The sequence below is a fragment of the Lepus europaeus genome, chromosome 12 (genome assembly GCF_033115175.1).
Source record: "Lepus europaeus isolate LE1 chromosome 12, mLepTim1.pri, whole genome shotgun sequence".
In the NCBI taxonomy this organism is placed as follows: Eukaryota; Metazoa; Chordata; class Mammalia; order Lagomorpha; family Leporidae; genus Lepus; species Lepus europaeus.
This window is the reverse complement of record NC_084838.1, coordinates 46,548,658-46,566,837: the sequence shown is the minus strand read 5'-3', so window position 1 is coordinate 46,566,837 and position 18,180 is coordinate 46,548,658.

Here is an 18,180-nt window from a genome sequence, read left to right as displayed (position 1 = left end):
AACAAAATATAGGACAATTATTGACTATTTTATAAAGCAAAAGAGTAATACTTATACCAAATTCTCAGCAGGCAAACACTCAAATGATGAAACAACAATCTCATTTACTATGGTGAGTGAAAAACAATCCTAAAATACTCCAGCATTATATTGTAAGAACAACTTTTTATGACCTAGTCTAGCTTTTTCTTGAAAAACACAGAAATTTCAATACTGTTATATCAAGAATTGTGAATCACAATTATAATAAATTGATGGAAAAAGATCACACAATCCCTTTAATGTATACTTATTGAATACTGGGTAAAATCCACCATTATTTCCTAATAAAAATATTTAATAAATGCAAAGTATGCAAAATTTCCTCAATAATGTAAATTTACATTCATATATATACACATACATATATGTTATACATACATACCAAAAGATCAATATAGAATGCCAAAGATATTTATGGTGCTTAAACTTCATAACTGTATTCTAGAAGCATGTAAATGAAGTTAAGGTAAATTTAATTAGTTATGTTTTTATCACTAGTGCTTTTTAATATTATCTTAGTCATGTTGATAAATATAATTAGGTAATTATTATTATTTAATAAAGAACACATTGTAATTATTTGAAGTTAATATAATTTTATAACTAGAAAACTCAATGAAATAAAATTTAATAAAGCTTATTAAAGATTTTTTATATTATAAACAATTCATAGAAAAACATAATTTAAAAACATCTTACTCACTATGTACTATGGTTTGGATGTAGTTTGTCCTCCAAGGTTCTTGTATTGATAGCTTGGTCCCCAGGGCGCTGGTACAGACGGATGGCCTAGAACCTTTAAGAGGTGAGGCTCAGTAAGAGATCCATAGGTAAATTTGGGGTCTACCTTAAGAATCAATTAAGGTAACTTAAATCTGACCCCAGCCAGTCTTTCTTTGGGCTGTTCTGAGATGGGATCTGTCCTCCCACATGTACCCCTGGTACTGTCATCTACCGTGGGGTAACACATCCAATAGCAGCCCTCTCCACAGCTAGATTTACAATCTGTTCTTTCAGCCTCCCATACTATGAGTTAAATAATCCTCTTTTCCTTACAAATCTGGTCTGCCTCAGGTAACTTGTTATAGCAATTAAAAATGGAGTAATACATCACATAAATAAAATCATAAAGTTCTTGAGAATAAATTTAGTTAAAAATATAGAGGGTATGGAAATTATAAAATAATGGATGAGTAAGTAGACATATTTCATTTTTGGACCAGATAATTCTGTATTGTAAAGACATCAATATTTCCTGCATTAATCTAGAACTGAAATGTCACTCCCCCATAAAAGCACTAACAAAATTATTTTTAAAGTTGATTTAGAAGAAGAAAATATCCAAAAATGCATAATTGCATCTTAAATATAATGGGGCTCCATAACCCTACCAAATAAAAATGTACAATTACAGTGATTGAGTGTGGTGCTGGTCAAAGCATAGGCAGATTAATGTAATGGAAGAGAAAAAAAAGAAATCCAAAAAATGTAGTACACATGAAAATGTAATGTAATTAAAAGTAGTATTTTGAATTAGTAGAAAAATAGTTAGGTATCAACTAAATGTCAATAGCAATTGGAAGCTCTTTGAAACAAGAAAAGCTGGAGACTTATTCAGTCCTTACTCAAAATTCAGTGTCTCAAATATTTAAATGTAAAAATGAAAATGTAAATGGATGTTTGTAGGTTAGAAATGCTTGAAATGTTCAAAATTTGGAAGTCAAGGAAAATCACTGATAAACGTAAACAATGAAAGTCAAAATCATCTCAGTTTTCCTTAAATGATAGTGACAAAAACTTGGAAGAAAATAATTAAATATAATTAATATTGATATAATTAATATTCGTGTCATAAAATGTCTAAATAACAATCAGGAAAGTGTGAATAAATAGAATGCTCATTATTTTAATTATATGAAAGGCAGGTTGACAGATAGACAGATACACACACACAGAAACCATCTGTTGGTTATCCCAGTTAACAGCTGGGTTGGGCCATGGTAAAGCCAGAAACCAGGAACTCAGTCCAGGTCTCCCACATATGTAATAGGAACCCACGTACTTGAGCTATTACTGCTGCCTCCCAGGGTGTATGCCATGAGGTTGGATCAGAAGTGGAATAGCCAGGACTCAAACCAGGAACTCTGATATGGAAATGCTGGTGTCCCAAGCAGGGTCTTAACCACTAGGTCAAATGTCTGACACCTGAGCTCAACATTATTATAAAGCTATGAAAATTTAACTTGAGAACTCATTATTCATCTATACTAGAAGCAAAATATTTGTGTTATATGATAAGACATTTAATGTTCTGTGGTGTTTAAAGTTATACAACTTCCCCAAAGGATCTTTGCTAGTATCAAATAAAATTAATATCAATAATGTTAATCAATCACTTTGTTAATACTTACATAAGTGTCAAAATGTGTATATACTGAGAATTCCTTGCAATTTTCTTTTGTAACTGTGAGCCTGAATGTGAATTAGTGAAGGTTGCACTGCTGTATATTATGGGAGTATTAGTGGATCTCTATGTGTGGCAACAGAAAAAATACACACCTTGCCTATATAGCAAGGTTATAGCTATAACCCAGGGTCTAGAACATCACTTGGCATTTATTGATATGCAATAAATGTTTGTACATTGAGTTAACAAATGTATTGTTAGGTGCCAAAGTTAAATTATAAAATGGCATGTAAGCTAAAATCATCTATAAAAATCTATCTCTTTAAAATAAATGACCAAAATGTTTTACTGGTCTTATAAAAGATTTTCAGTCTCTGATCTGTTAATTTGTTTTAAAATTTTATTTATTTTATTTGACATGAGGGGAGAGGGCAGAGAGGATCAGAAGGAGGGGGTAGGGAGGGGAAGAGGGAGAAGGAGAGAGAAAGTGAGTACTCCCATATGTAGATTCACTTCCCAAATGCCCAGGAGCTGGGAACTCCATTTAGGTCTCCCAAATGGGCTGCAGGGACCCAAGTACTTGAGCCACCACCTGCTGCTTCCCAGGCTGTGTGTCAGCAGGAAGCTGCAATGGAATGAGGGCTGGGACTCAAAGCCAGATAATCAATACAGGATGCTGGCATCCCAAGAAGCATCTTAACTGCTGCACAAAATACTCACCCCTGATTTCTCAATTTCTATAAAATGTAACTTTCAAGTTATGATAAACACATAATTATACATGATTAAAGTATGAAGATTACTACTTTGATATTTCTTTATATAAGAGTTGTGCTACTTGATATCACCTAAACTTAAACTCTTTCTGATTAAAATAATAATTAGGCAAGAAGATACTGTAGTACAGACAAAGTGATATCTTCAAAAGTAAAAAGATGAGCACGATTTAGGAACTTTCATTAAGAAAAGCAAATATAATTGAGAAAAGACTTACCTCAACTTCATGAATTGAGGTTTACAAAGCACTCTCACATCCATTTAATTCTCATATTATTATTCTCAGCATAGAGATAGGCTGAGAAAATTATTTAGAAAGAATAAAGGATCCATGATTATTAACAAGACTTGAACTTGCTTTAATGACTCCATTCGAGTGTTGTGACAACTATCACTATATATATATAGTATGTGCCTCTAACTAAAGAGACAATATTTTTTCAGGTGATGGGAAAGAGAGGAGATTGAGAGGGGCAGGATGGAAAAATCCAAATTTTCATGTAAAACTTAATAGTAATGTGTGTTATTTATTATCTGTATTGTTATTGTACCTGTAAAGAAAAACTGAGACTTTTGGTCATCTTATTAAAGGCAGTGTTTCTTACTAAAAGGCAAGCTCACCCCTTTCTCTGCAGGGCCAAATTTCAATGGAAATGGTTGTAAATCAAAGATGAATACATGCTGGTTCAATTTTAAATAAATCCAGGAAACCAATCTGGTATTTCCATTTCTGTAGTGTTTGGTCTGCTTGGACACACACCTATGACAGTGTTTTTATTTATAAAAGCCATTGGACACAGTGCATACTGTTTTCCTTTTGTGGGGGAGGTGAGGCTGTATTTACAGAGTATTCTGCTTCTTCTAGTTGTATTAAAGCCCTAAGTTTCCATATTGAAAAGAAAGTCTTTGTGCTCTAATGAATGACGGTGTGCACTTTATAATAGAGGCTTACAATTTCTAGTTTTCAGCATTTCCATTTTCAAACACCTGTGGAATTTGAAAATATTTCTGACTATACTTAAAGAGATAACAAACTCATCCTAAAAATGCCCAAATATTACATAACCAGGAAGAACACAAGTTAGGATAAAATAAATGTAACTTTTCTCCAATGAAAAAAATTAAAAAGGAAAAGTGAACTTGTCTTTTTATTACTCTTAGAAGTTTTAGAAATAATTTGCCTTATTTTTCAATCTGTGGATCCCCAGCTATTAGAATGCAGAAGTGAGGCCTGCACCGCGGCTCAATAGGCTAATCCTCCGCCTGCAGCGCCAGCACACCGGGTTCTAGTCCCGGTCGCTCCTCTTCCAGTCCAGCTCTCTGCTGTGGCCCGGGAGTGCAGTGGAGGATGGCCCAAGTGCTTGGGCCCTGCACCTGCATGGGAGACCAGGAGAAGCACCTGGCTCCTGCCTTCTGATCAGCGCGGTGCACTGGCCGCCGAGGCCATTGTGGGGTGAACCAATGGGAAAAGGAAGACCTTTCTCTCTGTCTCTTTCTCTCACTGTCCACTCTGCCTGTCAAAAAAAAAAAAAAAAAAAAGAATGCAGAGTGAAAACAGGTTAGTATATTGTAACTATTGGATTTTATTTCTCTTCTGTGGATTCTCTCAGAAATTCTATTGGTACTTTTTTTTTTATTGTTATTTTATTTATTGGTACTTTATTTATTGGTACTTTATTTATTGGTATTTTATTTATTGGTACTTTATTTATTGGTATTTTATTTATTAGTAGACAGCTCTCTCAGAATATTAAGACTCATTAAAGAAAACATAAGGAAAATAAGTAAAAGCAATTATATAATGGTTCCGACTTTGGGGAAACAATTTTACCTTCAAAATACATTCAATTTACTGTAAGAATACAATTCTTTTTAGGCTTAGATTTCCAGGAAATTCAATAGCCCTGAAACTTTGCTAGGAATACAGAAGTGATGGGAAACACTCTCTGAGGTCTATCTCAGAAGCCACACGCTTTATTAAAAGGTCAGTCATGAAAACTAATGCCTATAATAGGGTCTCGGATGCTCTCACTGAAGGTCTCTTAGCTTTTTCTCTGCACACAATCCTAACAAGTTTCTTTATGTCTATCCTTGCTTTCCTCTGCATTCGCCACACAACAATCAGGATGATGTTTCTAAAGCACACAACTGATCGTGTCTGAAACCTTTGTACATATGATATACCTAACACATGTTTGTGGAGAGGAGTTATTGTTCTTCTGTTAAATATGTTTCTCATTAAAATGGCAGAATATAAAATCACATGCTGATGCATGTTTGTGTGTGTATGTATGTACCTATGTTTACATTTATGTACGCCTATATACTGTTTACAATTAGAGGACAAAAATCCGCCATGAATTTGGGGAGGTAAACAATATAAAACTAAGGATATGTACTGAATGTTTTTGTCTTTCCAAATTTCATTTGTTAAAATCTTATCCCCAAAAGTGATATATTAGGAAGTAGCATCTCCTGGGACTGATCAACTCACAAGGAATGGAATTAGTGCTCTTATAAAATAGACCAGGGAAGCTCATTCACCTCTTTTATCTCTTTTACCGTGTGAGAAGGTGCCATCTATGAACTGGAAATTGACTTTCACCAGAAACTGAATCTGCTGGCATTTTGATCCTGGACTCAAAGCCTTCAGAATTATGAGAAACCTTTGTTTTTTATAAGCCACCCAGTCCATGGTATTTTGTTATAACAGCTTGAGCAGACTAACACAACTAATTCCAACGATTTTAATCCCTTCATTCTAAAATGAATTATTCAACACAGTATTATTGAAACAAATATCTAAAACATTTTTGAAATTCTATCTTTTCTACATTTAGTGCCTCTTTCTCATTTCCTATTATATATCTGATAAATTATATCTTGAGTACTAACATCAGACATGGGTGGCTCCAAGGTCCCAATGCCCTCCCTAAACTGAGAACAAAGCCAGAGAATGCAGTTTGTTCCAACAGAAACTAAGAGGACTCAGTATAATTCAGCAACAGTAACCACTCTAAAGGATGGTTTATAAAAATGCAGTAGGTCCAACTAGCATTAAGTGAACCTACAATGCACCAGACACTGCACTAGACACTTTTACATGTTCTCTTATTCTATTGCAGAATATGCACATGCAGCCTATGGCATAGGTATTTTTATAGCAACTTTACAAATGAAAGAGACATTTAACATTTCTAGGGAAAACAAGATGCTTCCCAAATCTCAAGTAGATCAAAATTGATATCATTAATACACATTTCCTGTTATTCATAAAAGGTGAATATTTCCAGTTTGCACTGAGTTTAGGAAAATGAAAATCACACAGGTCTATTTTATAACATTTAACCAATAATATTCAGGGAAGAGTCATGGCATCAGGTGGACTAGAACTTTCCAACAGCTAACCATTAAACTTATTAATGGAGCAAAGATAATTCTTTAGGCTGTCTGCATATACTATAACAATTATTATAGTGCAAGTAATAATAATGCCAATTAATACTATAAATTACTATGCAATTTTGTGAATCAAATATTGGGCTAAGCACAAATGTATTATCTTATTTGAATTTTACAATAATTACATAAGTCAGGCATTTTTATTTACATTTTTTAAATGATTAAAAAATGAGCTCAAATAGCTCAAGGAATTTCTTTGAGAAATCCAAAATCTAAATTAAGGTTCTTGTGATTCCAAACCCTGTTTTCTTTACCTCTAGCATATACATAACTTTAATAACTGTCCAATTGCTTCTTCATTTCCATGTACTTGCCACACTTCCGTGCTCACTCAGAAATCTGGCTATATTTTCGGGGTTCCCAAAAACATGGCCAAGATATTATCCCAGATAATGAATATATAAGCTCCTTAAAGGTGGTTATTTACACTGTACATAATACACTGGCCATTGTAGTTTACTGAACTCCAAAGGTAAGTTTAATTAATGCAGCCCGATCCTTTAGAGTATGATTTTCCTCGGAGTCAGTAAAAAAATCAAGCTTCTGGGATTTCAAAACTGAAGATCAAAGAGATCATGTTTTACCCATGCAAACACCAGTAACTGACATAGTGTCTTTTAAAAAAGATTGTAGTAGTTTATATAAATGCAATGGCTTTCTCACATTCTGCAGACTGTTAATGAAAAGACTTCTTATGATATGCTGCATATCTCTGCTAAGTTCATAAACAGGAATTTTCTCAGGGGAGACCTATTTATCAGAAGCAAACACTGGAGCACTAATAAGGAGTTCTCAGGTACGAGAAAAGGTACAAAAGGAAGGTCAGAGAAAGGAGGGCCCTTAGATTGCTTTGGAAGTCTTAAGCAAGAAAAGCAGTCCTCACTTCTCTCCTGCACCTCACACATCTTCCCTTCAGCTTGGCCTCTGTCTTTCAAAATTGGATGAAAGCTTCATTAGGGCTCAGTGGAGCAAGTCTAATAGACAAGGCTGTGGGTGGGAAGAAGTCTTCTATTACTATGTCGCTGGGGTAACAATGAACAGCCACCCTGGCGAAGCGCAGGTTGCCATTCCCACTGCTATTTCCACTCAGAACTTCTCAGCACGAGTGCCCAGCAGTTCCCAAGGATACACCAAGGATGACTTCTCAGCGGCAGAACCTGTGTATTTACAACACAGCCCAGGAACCGCCCTTCACAAAGTACGCACTGAGGAAGAATGGGGTACCTCAAATCTTCACTCCCACTATAAATATTTATAAAGGCCTATCTTGAGAAACATGCTTTTATTTATTTAGGTTATTCTTTACTTTCCTACAAAGCAAAGAGAAAAATAAGAATAGAACAATAAAACAAAGCAGAAAGGAAGTTGTACATAAATATATACACAAGGACACATCTGAATAATTGATAAATTCATAAATAATTCACCATTTTTATGTTTGATGTAAATGGATAACAAGTGACTTTACAAAAATGGTAGTTACAAATATTTTCTTATTCTGTTACCTGAACTGCTAGTTGGCCTATACCTCAATTTTGTTTTACAAATTAAATTTAAAAGTTCTGGATATTTTCCCATAATTATTATGCTTGAAGTGATTAACAGCATAGAATTAAAATGCTGAAACAATATTATCTGAAAGTTAGTAAAAATTCCCTTGGCTAAAAAAAAAAAAATTAGCTAGGGCCCAGCATTGAAGCACAGAAGATTAAGCCGTCACCTGCGATACCAACATCCCATAGTAGTACAAGTTTCAGTGCCAGCTTCTCTCTTCCCATCTGATTTTCTACTAATATAGCTGGGAAGAAAGTGGAGACCATTAATGTGGGAGCCTAGAATGGAGTTTGAGGATATCCTGGCTTTGGTCTGGTCCAGCCCTGCCTATTGTGGCCTTTGGGGAGTGACTTACGATGGAAGATCTATCTTTCTGTCTCTCCTCTCTGTCATTTGCCTTTCAAAGAAACAAAATAAATCTTTAAAAAAGTACCTAGTTATTTGTTAACATAAGTTTTGTTGAGTTTATGTGCAGATTTTTTCTTTTAATATCAATTAAGTTTATCTTTAGGTAAAAATAACAATATTTATTGAGGACAATGTGATATATTGATGTATGCTTATATTGTAGAATGAAAAATTAATTTACAAAGCTATATTTTTCTTAGATAATTGCTTTACAAACTAGTTTTCTGACACTAACTTTTGTGGATTCTCATAGTTGAACATTATAAAAAAAAAAGTAGTGTGAAAATCCACATGAACTTTTAAATTGCTTTATAGCCTTCTGGGATTTCCTGGGATTACTTGGAACTCTAATAAGCAAGAGCCAAAAGGCATGTTTTTTATTTTCCCAGATTTCTTACTTAACTAAAGACAATAAAAATAATTTCAAATGAGATGCAGGTAACTAAGGACATTTGGTATAATTGAATATAGTCTCTTTCCCTCTTTAAAGGTAACCTATTACTCAGAGGTGTGGAGTAACTGAAATTTTTTAACTGAAAACACACAAAGAAACAACAAGAACAACAACAAAAAAAGTTTACAGATGCATGTTTAACAGAGATAGCTAACTTGGAGCTCCCGACCCATTAAACATACGACCCTGATTCCTATGATTGCTGAGATGGTATTTTAACTGTCAGACTGGCAGTATATCCAGTTCTATGGCAATACAGTATCTTAGAAAATGGAATCTGTAAGAATTGTGAAGACATCAGTGACTCTAGAACATTAATGTTAACATGGTCATTGTCTAATGTTCAAAGGGGCAGGGGAGATCTGCTGAACTGAGCATGTCAGTGTATCTCTTGCACTAACTGGAGTCTACTGTACCCAATAAAAGCAATGTTCACCTTAGGTGATATCTTGAGAAAGGACTCTGTCTTGCAGTGATTTTCTTTTTTAATGGAATGATGACCTTAAATCTATATATTAAAAAGTAAAAGGAAGGAGTAAAACTGAAAAAATAATATCTGCCTCACCTTTGTCCAGTAATATGCACAAGATTTCAGCTTAATTAGCTGCTACCTTTCTGTTTCTTTTACATCAGTTTCACTCCATAAACTCACTTGGCTGAACTGTCCCACAAAGGAAAAAAACTCAATGTCTGTCTTTCCTGCTCCCCTCTTGCCTCTCTTCTCTGCTTATTCTTCATCTCTGTGATGTGATGCTGTGCAAGAGGGCATTATGCATTCATTTTCCTGTAGTCATTCCCTTATTCAGTGAATTTTTAATGATAACTTCCAAGGAGGAGTATTTTTTTTTCCCTCTTTTGTTTGTTATTCTATCCTCCATGCCTGGAATAGTACGTGGCAATATCAGATAACAAACTGTCATGGAGCAAATGAAAAAACAACAACAACAACAACAACAACTCAGTATCAGACACAAATACTCCTTGTTGGCTCTTGACTTCATATACTAACTTATTAGCCCCATAAACCCATGAGGATTTCATAATCCTCATGATTCCCATAGTAACATCGGGGATAGCCATTCTGTTTGGTGTTATCCAATATTTCATTTTAGTCCCTCCAGTGGTTTTAGGTAGGGACTTCCCAAAGCAAGCCTTCGTATACAGAAGCTTACCCTTTGCAAAAATAACTAGAGTTCTCAGGTTAAAATTTGAAGAGTATGGAAGACAAGACTCAGAGAAGGATTCACACACACAATGCATGTATGGAGTGGAATTATTCCCAACAGGCTTTAAGTTATATAAATTAACTTTTTTTATTCCCTAGAACCAATGGCAAGTAAGATTTTTCAAAGAAATCAGGTTGTGCCCTAGGCACATTTGGAAAAACAAAAGGGCATGGAACAAAAGCTGGATGGGGGTTTCATATGGGGTAATGACATGTTGCTAAGAATATAATTAAGAAAGAAATTGTTGGAAGCAAACTTCTAGTATTGTTTTTCAGTTATTTTGCCAAAGTACAAAAATGTATAACTGTAATGATCTTATTTCATTAGATGAATGAAAGAAGTAGATATTTTAAACATAAACTCATTAAAAATTAGCACCAGTGTAAGCTAAGAGATGCTATTAGCCTCATTTTTGTAAATGGAGAAAATTAAGAAACAAGCTGAGTGACTACCCTGAGGTTGGTCAGAAAATTATTTATTACAATTCTCCATTTATACTATAGATAGAATGAGAAGGATTCATGTACAGGAGGAGCCAGCTAGCATATGGTACATTAGATCATCCAGTCAGGTACAGAGCCCAGTTTCCTATGATCTAGCATCTAAAGCAGGTATCAGACTCCTAAACTTATCCCCACTCTACTCCATTCCTGTAAATAACTCACTCAACAATTCTTAATTTATTTCATAATACTAGTAGTTGCAGTTTATTTTTCTGAGTTGATCACTGGCCAAAAACAAGTCTTAAAAACTTGTCCAAAGTGTCATGAAACTATGCTCCTCAAAATCTTTCACTAATATATTCAAGTAGCAAAGTGGAAGTCAAATTATGTGAAATACAGGAAGCACTAAATGATTTTCATTGAATTCATAATTTCTTTGAAGATTTATCTTATGCCACAAGAACACAACCATAATTTGAATCAAATTCCATAATATATTCATTCATGCATTGCCTGCATTCTTTGAGTTACAAATGGTAGAGACCAATACCAAACTAATTTAGACAAAAGGAGATCTTATGAGAAAATTCATGGAAATGAAGATAGTAAACATTAGTCAGGGGCCATTTCTGTTAGGGATTTGAACAGTATACAGCTTCCCTCTTCACTGGGTGTGTCTTCTAGCGCCGTGGTGGTGACGGGGTGGAGGGCTCTAATACCATATCTGTTCTCTTCAAGACCAATAAAGCCTCATTCTCTTAAGGTTTGCTTATTCACTTGACATAGTTTTCATATTTCACATGGTTTATCTTGGCATGAAGTTGTTTTCATGCCAGAATCATGTTGAAAAGTCATGGTGATCTGCCTGGATTGGGTCAGATGTGTACACAATCAACTAACTAGAGCTAATGAGGCAGAGGTATGGCATAAAAGGGAAACCCCTTGAGACCCATCACTGACAGTAGAAGAATAAGCCTTTCTCCAGTGAAGGAAGAATTACTAATGAGATCAAAAAAACAGCAATATTCTACAGCACTGTTTATAATTAAATGTAAAACTTACTATGTATCTAAATTTGTGTTTCAGAAAGATGTTTTATATGTTTTCTGATTATTTATATCTGTGCACTGCTCCCTACTCTGGGAGATGGTGAGACGACAGCAGTCTTGTCGGAGTTCCATGATGCTACATGCCACTGTAGAAGTTACTACATGGCATTTAACTTAGATACAATTGTTCACGCATGTTATTTCAGCAAAAATATGGTACAGCAGAGTGAAGACTGACATGGAGATATAAATGGCAAGACTTTCTAGAAACGAAAAAATGCTTGAACAAAGGAACCAAAGTGGGAGACTACATTTTTGAAAACACTGGGTGGAGTTACTTGCAGGAAGCCAAGTTCTGAAAGAATGTAAGTAACAGGCTAAGGAATTTAGATTTTATTCATTAGCAACAGAGAAAAATTAGAAATTTTAAGCCTGGAGAAGGTTACAGTAATGTTTGTGTTTTAGAAAACAACTCTAGCAGGAGTGTGTAAGTTCAATTAGAGGCGCAAGAAACCACAGGTAGAAAATAATTTCATGTCTATTATGAATACACCAGACAAAAAGGAAGTGAAGCTGAAAAGGAGGCAACAATAGATGCTGGAGTTAAGTGGGAACTGAGAGAGAGCAATAGACAAAAATAAGGGAGACTGTTAGTGTGAGCTACTGGCATGAGCAACATGGTAAGAGGTTGATAACTAGAAACTAGTTGTAATGAAAGTTAAAAACAGTAGTAACACCTATCTATGAGGGATCATTCCCAGACCCCCAGGGGATGCCTGAAATTGCAGAGAGTACTGAACTCTACATACTTTTCCCCTAATACATAGGCCTATGATATAAAAATATGCTATGATAAGTGCTAGGTGAATATATTCTCTCTCAAAATATCTTATTGTAAATCTTAGCAACACAGCATGCAAATTTTTTTCTTCCCTTATTTAATCCAGAGCCTTCACCTTTTTATATAAAGAGAACTTTTTATAGCTTCTTTATGGATTATCTGAATTTCCAGCATCACTATTCTTACATAGCAGAGCCATTATTAAGTAAAATAAACGTTACTTGAACACAAGCACTGTGATGCCAGTAAGTGACTAACAGGTAGGCAGTACATACAATGTAGAGTTGCTGGACCAAAAGATGATTTATGTCCTTGGCAGGATGGAGCCCAATGGTGTGAGATTTCATCACACTATTCTTCATGCACACTTAAAAAATATGAATTGTTTATCTTTGGAATTTCATTTTGTATTTTCAGACCACAGATGATGACAACTAATTGACAACACAGACAGCACAGAGGCAGAGGTACTATAATGTGAATGCAGCCTCCCTCTTCTTCCTAATCATATATCTTAAAAATAATTTGAAATAAATTCAGGACTTAAAAGTTTCCATAGGTCAGGGGCTGGTGTTGTGGTACAGTGGGTTAGCTTTCTTCTTGTGACTTGGCATCCCAAATAAGTGTCAGTTGAGGTCCCAGCTACTCTGCTTCCAATCCAGATCCCTGCTAATGTGCCTGGAAAGGCAATGGAAGATGGTCCTACTACTTGGACTACAACTACAATGTAGGAGACTAGGATGAAGCTCTTGCCTTCTGGCTTTGGCTTTTCCCAGACCTGGTGGCCATTTGGAGAATGAACCAGTGGATGGAAGAAGTTTTTCTGTTTCTCACTCTTTCTCTGTCATTCTACCTTTCAAATAAATAAATCTTTAGAAAAAAGTTTCCGAAGAACAGAAAAACTTATAATTCACTGAAAAATAATTTGTAGAATTCAGATAGGAAGTAAAATATGGGAGAACTGATTAATATTCAATTCAAGAGTAATGTATGGTAGTATACTTGTTTGTTGTTCTTAGCAAAGACAAAAATAAACAAAGATAAAAATACATGTTTAAAGATCCACCAAATCAAGAATATACATGATGATATCAAATTACTTCCCATCTTGGAGGACTCCGAAGTCTGTCTGATTCAATAATCATCACTACATACACAGAAACACATATATTTATAGCCCAATTTTCTGCCTAAATGAAATTCAACTTGCCTATTTACAATTCAGTGGACTTAGTTGAAACTCTAATAACACTCATTCGACTTATTTGATTTCCTGATGTAACTGGGAACTCCTCCACAACAACTTGGAATTAAGATGTCTTTTGGCCCTGCCTTGTAACATCGATCAGGATGCAAGTGGGTCAGCTTGCATTTGTTCAGGAAATGATCCTGTCTGTATTTTTTAAGGTGAAAAATATCAAGTTAATCAAGAAAGAAATTTTATCTAAATGTTGGCCATTAGTCTTTGCTTAAATGTAATTAAATAATAACTTTAGAGCCCACTAGACTTAAAATAGAATCATCACATTTAATAATTTTTAGAAGTAATTGCTATCTATAGTGCTCATTCTCATCCTAACTTGGGGTGAATATTTCGATCTTGCAGATACTTTAAAAACTTAGGGTACGTGACCTTTCATTCCCTAATTTCCTGGATATTTATAGATAATAATGTGTCAGGAATTTTACTAGACACTGTAGTAAGATATGAAATAAGAATAATGCCCATATTAATAATATTGCCACTTTCCAGAAACTACTACAAGAATTTCCATTGATTTACTTATTTACTTTTTTACACAATGTTATGATACCTATAAACTTATTTCTATTTTAGAAATTAAAATAATAGACATAAAGAGAAATAATTTCTCTAGGAACACATAGCTAAAAAGTGTTAAGCTACAATTTGGACCAAGGAAATCTGTCTCTAGAGTCCATCTATGGCAAAAGATAAAAAACATTGAATTATCTTGAAGTAATTCAGATGAATATCTTGAGTAAACAATGATGCAAGGCCACCTCCACAACAGGTGTGAGGTTACCTTGACAATCAAGAGTGAAGGTGACATTTGCAAAGTATCTGGACTGCATTATGCCTTTGACCTGGGGAGTCCACCCCACAGGTATCTAGCACTGTCACCGGTGTAAAGCTTTTGACATTTTCCCAGTTACTTCCACCTCAAGCCTTGCCCATGCTTTAAACCCCTTTGCAACTTCTTCCCAATCAGTTTTATGTCTTCTGTGCTCCCTATATATTGCTTGATACACTCTTAAAAGGTTCTCACTCATCATATTGAAATCATTGCTGGTATTACTCCTTTACTATCAATTTTGGCCTTACAATTTTGCCCCATAGCCCTTGCATAATCTTTTTCTTGAGCCAATTGAACTCTGAAGCAGGGAAGCACCAACCTCATCTCTAGCAAGATCTAGATGGGGCTGTTTTCCCTGTCAATTTCTGAAACAGAAAACCAAACACATCAAACTCTTAATTTTTCATTAGTAGGGCTTCCGATTTTCACAAAGACACTTTAAGTGCCATGCCAGACACCTAAAACAAGGACAAGTGTACAGCCATAAAATTTACAATTCTTTCAAAGAACTGTTTTCTATGGATCATTTGTCCAAACCAGAAGTGAATCAACAGTGTTTTATTGGTCTCTTTCATGCTAAACTTTTGTTAATGGCACACTTTGTTATTTCACTGATGTCACCTCAATCACATGCTGAGGAGATCCAGTGCCCCATGTTCTGAGTTAGAAGTCTCACTGTGCGGAAGGTGAGGTACAAAAAGAATGAGATAATTCACCACTGCCCTTCCACTAATCACTCCCTGGTTCAACACAGAAGATTCCTTGTTTTCCTCGGCTCAAACCACAGAGCAGCTTAACCGAAAAAATTGCCCTCAGAACACTGCAATCTCAAATTCATGATTACCAGGCCATTCCCCATTTAGTTTTTAGCTTTAAAGGGAGAAAAATCGGAGAAAATGAATTCTGAAATAAAAAGCCATCGATCCTGTAAAGCTTGTGGTTTTGCCCATAATTATTTTCCCTTTTTCACCTTATTCCTTTGGAAACAGTACTTTTCCTTCTAGAAAACCTGAGGGAGGCTCCCTTCAATTCACTTTATTATTTTCACCTTTCAATTCACTATATCATTTTTAATGAATAGAATATCAATCAGTAAATTTGCCAGCTCTGACAAAAAATAAGTCTGTTTTATGTGTTGAGAATTGTAATTTGCTTCTGATTCTTAGCAAAATGTGAAAACAAAACAAATAAAGTAAAAGAAAAAAATCAAAAGGAATTCAACAAAACTCTATTTACGCAACAAAAACCACCAATATATCAACAATAAACCTCCAATTCTGCAGACACCATTTATACCTGGGTATGACTCATAACAGAACTACCTTTCAAAAGATACTTATATAATTTTCATGTATGCACGCCTGCATTGGATTCATTCAATAAATATCCACCAACAACCAACTGTAGGGAAAATATTATGCTAAGTTATAAAGCATACAAAGGTGAAAAGACATTGCATTTGTCTACAAAACACTTCTAATCAGGAAGAGGGGCCGGCATTACGGCACAGTGATTTAAGCCACTGCCTGACAGGCTGGAATCCCATAGGGTTAGAGTCCTGGCTGCTTCACTTCAGATCCAGCTCTCTGCTAATGTGTCTGGGAAAGCAGAGGGATATGGCCCAAGTATTTGCACCCTTGCACCCAAATTGGAGTCCCCCATGGAGTTTCCTGCTCCTGTTTTCTGACTGGCTCAGCTACAGCCATTTTGGACACTTGGGGAGTGAACCAGGGGATGGTAGAACTCTCTCTCTCTCTCTCTCTCTCTCTCTCCCTCCCTCTCTCTCCCTCTCTCTCCCTCTCTGTAACTCTGCTTTTAAAAGAAAGAAATCTTTTTCTCAAAACCGAATATATGAAATACAAAAAAGTTATTGCAAAAATTGAAGGAAAAAAGAGAAAGGAATGAAGGAGGGTGGTTTGAGGGAGGTAGGAAGGGGAAGGCAAGTATGGCCGTCTTCTTAGAATTGTATTTATGAAACACATTAAACCTGTTGTCTTTATATTAACAAATCTTAAAAAGATGAAGAAAAGGTAATACACACACATACCTGCACACACAGAACATGTTGTAACTAATAATATGTTCTAGAGCTGGAAAGCTTGTTTTCTGGAACGGACTGCCTTCTAGACTCCATTACTTAGCAGCTCTCTAAGTCTCAGCTCCCTCAGTGGGAAAAATGACGGTCAGGTACTTCCCACATATGTCTGTTGTGAAGTTTAAACGAGATAATAAGCACAGGTGCACCACCTCACAGTGACCTAGAAATATAATAGCTGTAAATGACTACTACTTCACAATACTAGAACATTCTCATACACACAAAAATTTAAAAGCCATGAGACATTCAAAAATAAAATGGTCAGAGGACAGATGGCCCCTCTTTGTTAGGTGTGAGAAGGAGTCTAATGAAGGTTTTATGGTATTTATGAAGGACAGTGAATGAGGAATATGATTCTAACTTGTAGAGATTGGGCAGGAGAGAGTATACGCATAAAGCTTTCTTTTTGTAAAAAACCTGAAGAATGCAAAACATTTCAAACATTTCATTTTTTTCAGAGACTGTAGAATTTGACTCTATATGTACTGGGGCTTTCTCTAAAAAATGATTTTTTTCTAACTTTTCTGTCTGAAAATTAAGAACAATTGCTATTACTCCTCCTCTGCTGTGCAGACTGATATACTAAGGTGTGACTCTGAGTTTCTACTAAATGCACAGGTGGTCATTGCTGTTAGAGCTTAAACTCCCAGGACAGCGTGACTCTGCCAACTGTTAAGCATAAAGAATCCTAGCTGTCATTTTTCCAGGCCACAGACTCTCAACCTATGTGTACATTGTTATTATTTAGGAAAAGACACCAGGGAATGTATGTGTAGATTCCTGGAACCTCTTCTCACTGTAGGCCCTTCCTTCCCAGGTCTTTTATCCTAAAAATTTCAGACAACTCAGTTTCCTTGAACTCGGATTCTATCTACTCAATTTTTAAGATTCCTGCTGCCTGCTAGGGATCCCAATTTCTGCATGATGATCCCAATTTCTAGGCATAGGTTTTCTGTGATTTAGGGCTTACCTTGCTTGTTTCTCATCTTGAAAGGAACAATTTTTCAATGACTGCTTTGTAAGTTTTGAAAACAGTTGTTTTATATATTGTTCCAGTTTTCTAGCTGACTATAAGGAATAAGTCTGGTGCTACCTTACTGCATTCTGGCTGAAGCAGAAGTTGCTCAAACTGAATCTTAAGGTTCAAAGAGCTCCCAGGTGATTCTGAAGGAAAGCCAGCCTTGCAAACTGTGAGACGGGCTCAGCAGTCGTCTCCTTCCCAGGAGGCTTCCTCAGGGGCACGAGGAGGCAAGGGTTTGCCAGTCTGTGTCTTTTCAGCGTCTTTTAGGAAATCTGGTCTATTTTCTCCTTGTGGTCCATGTT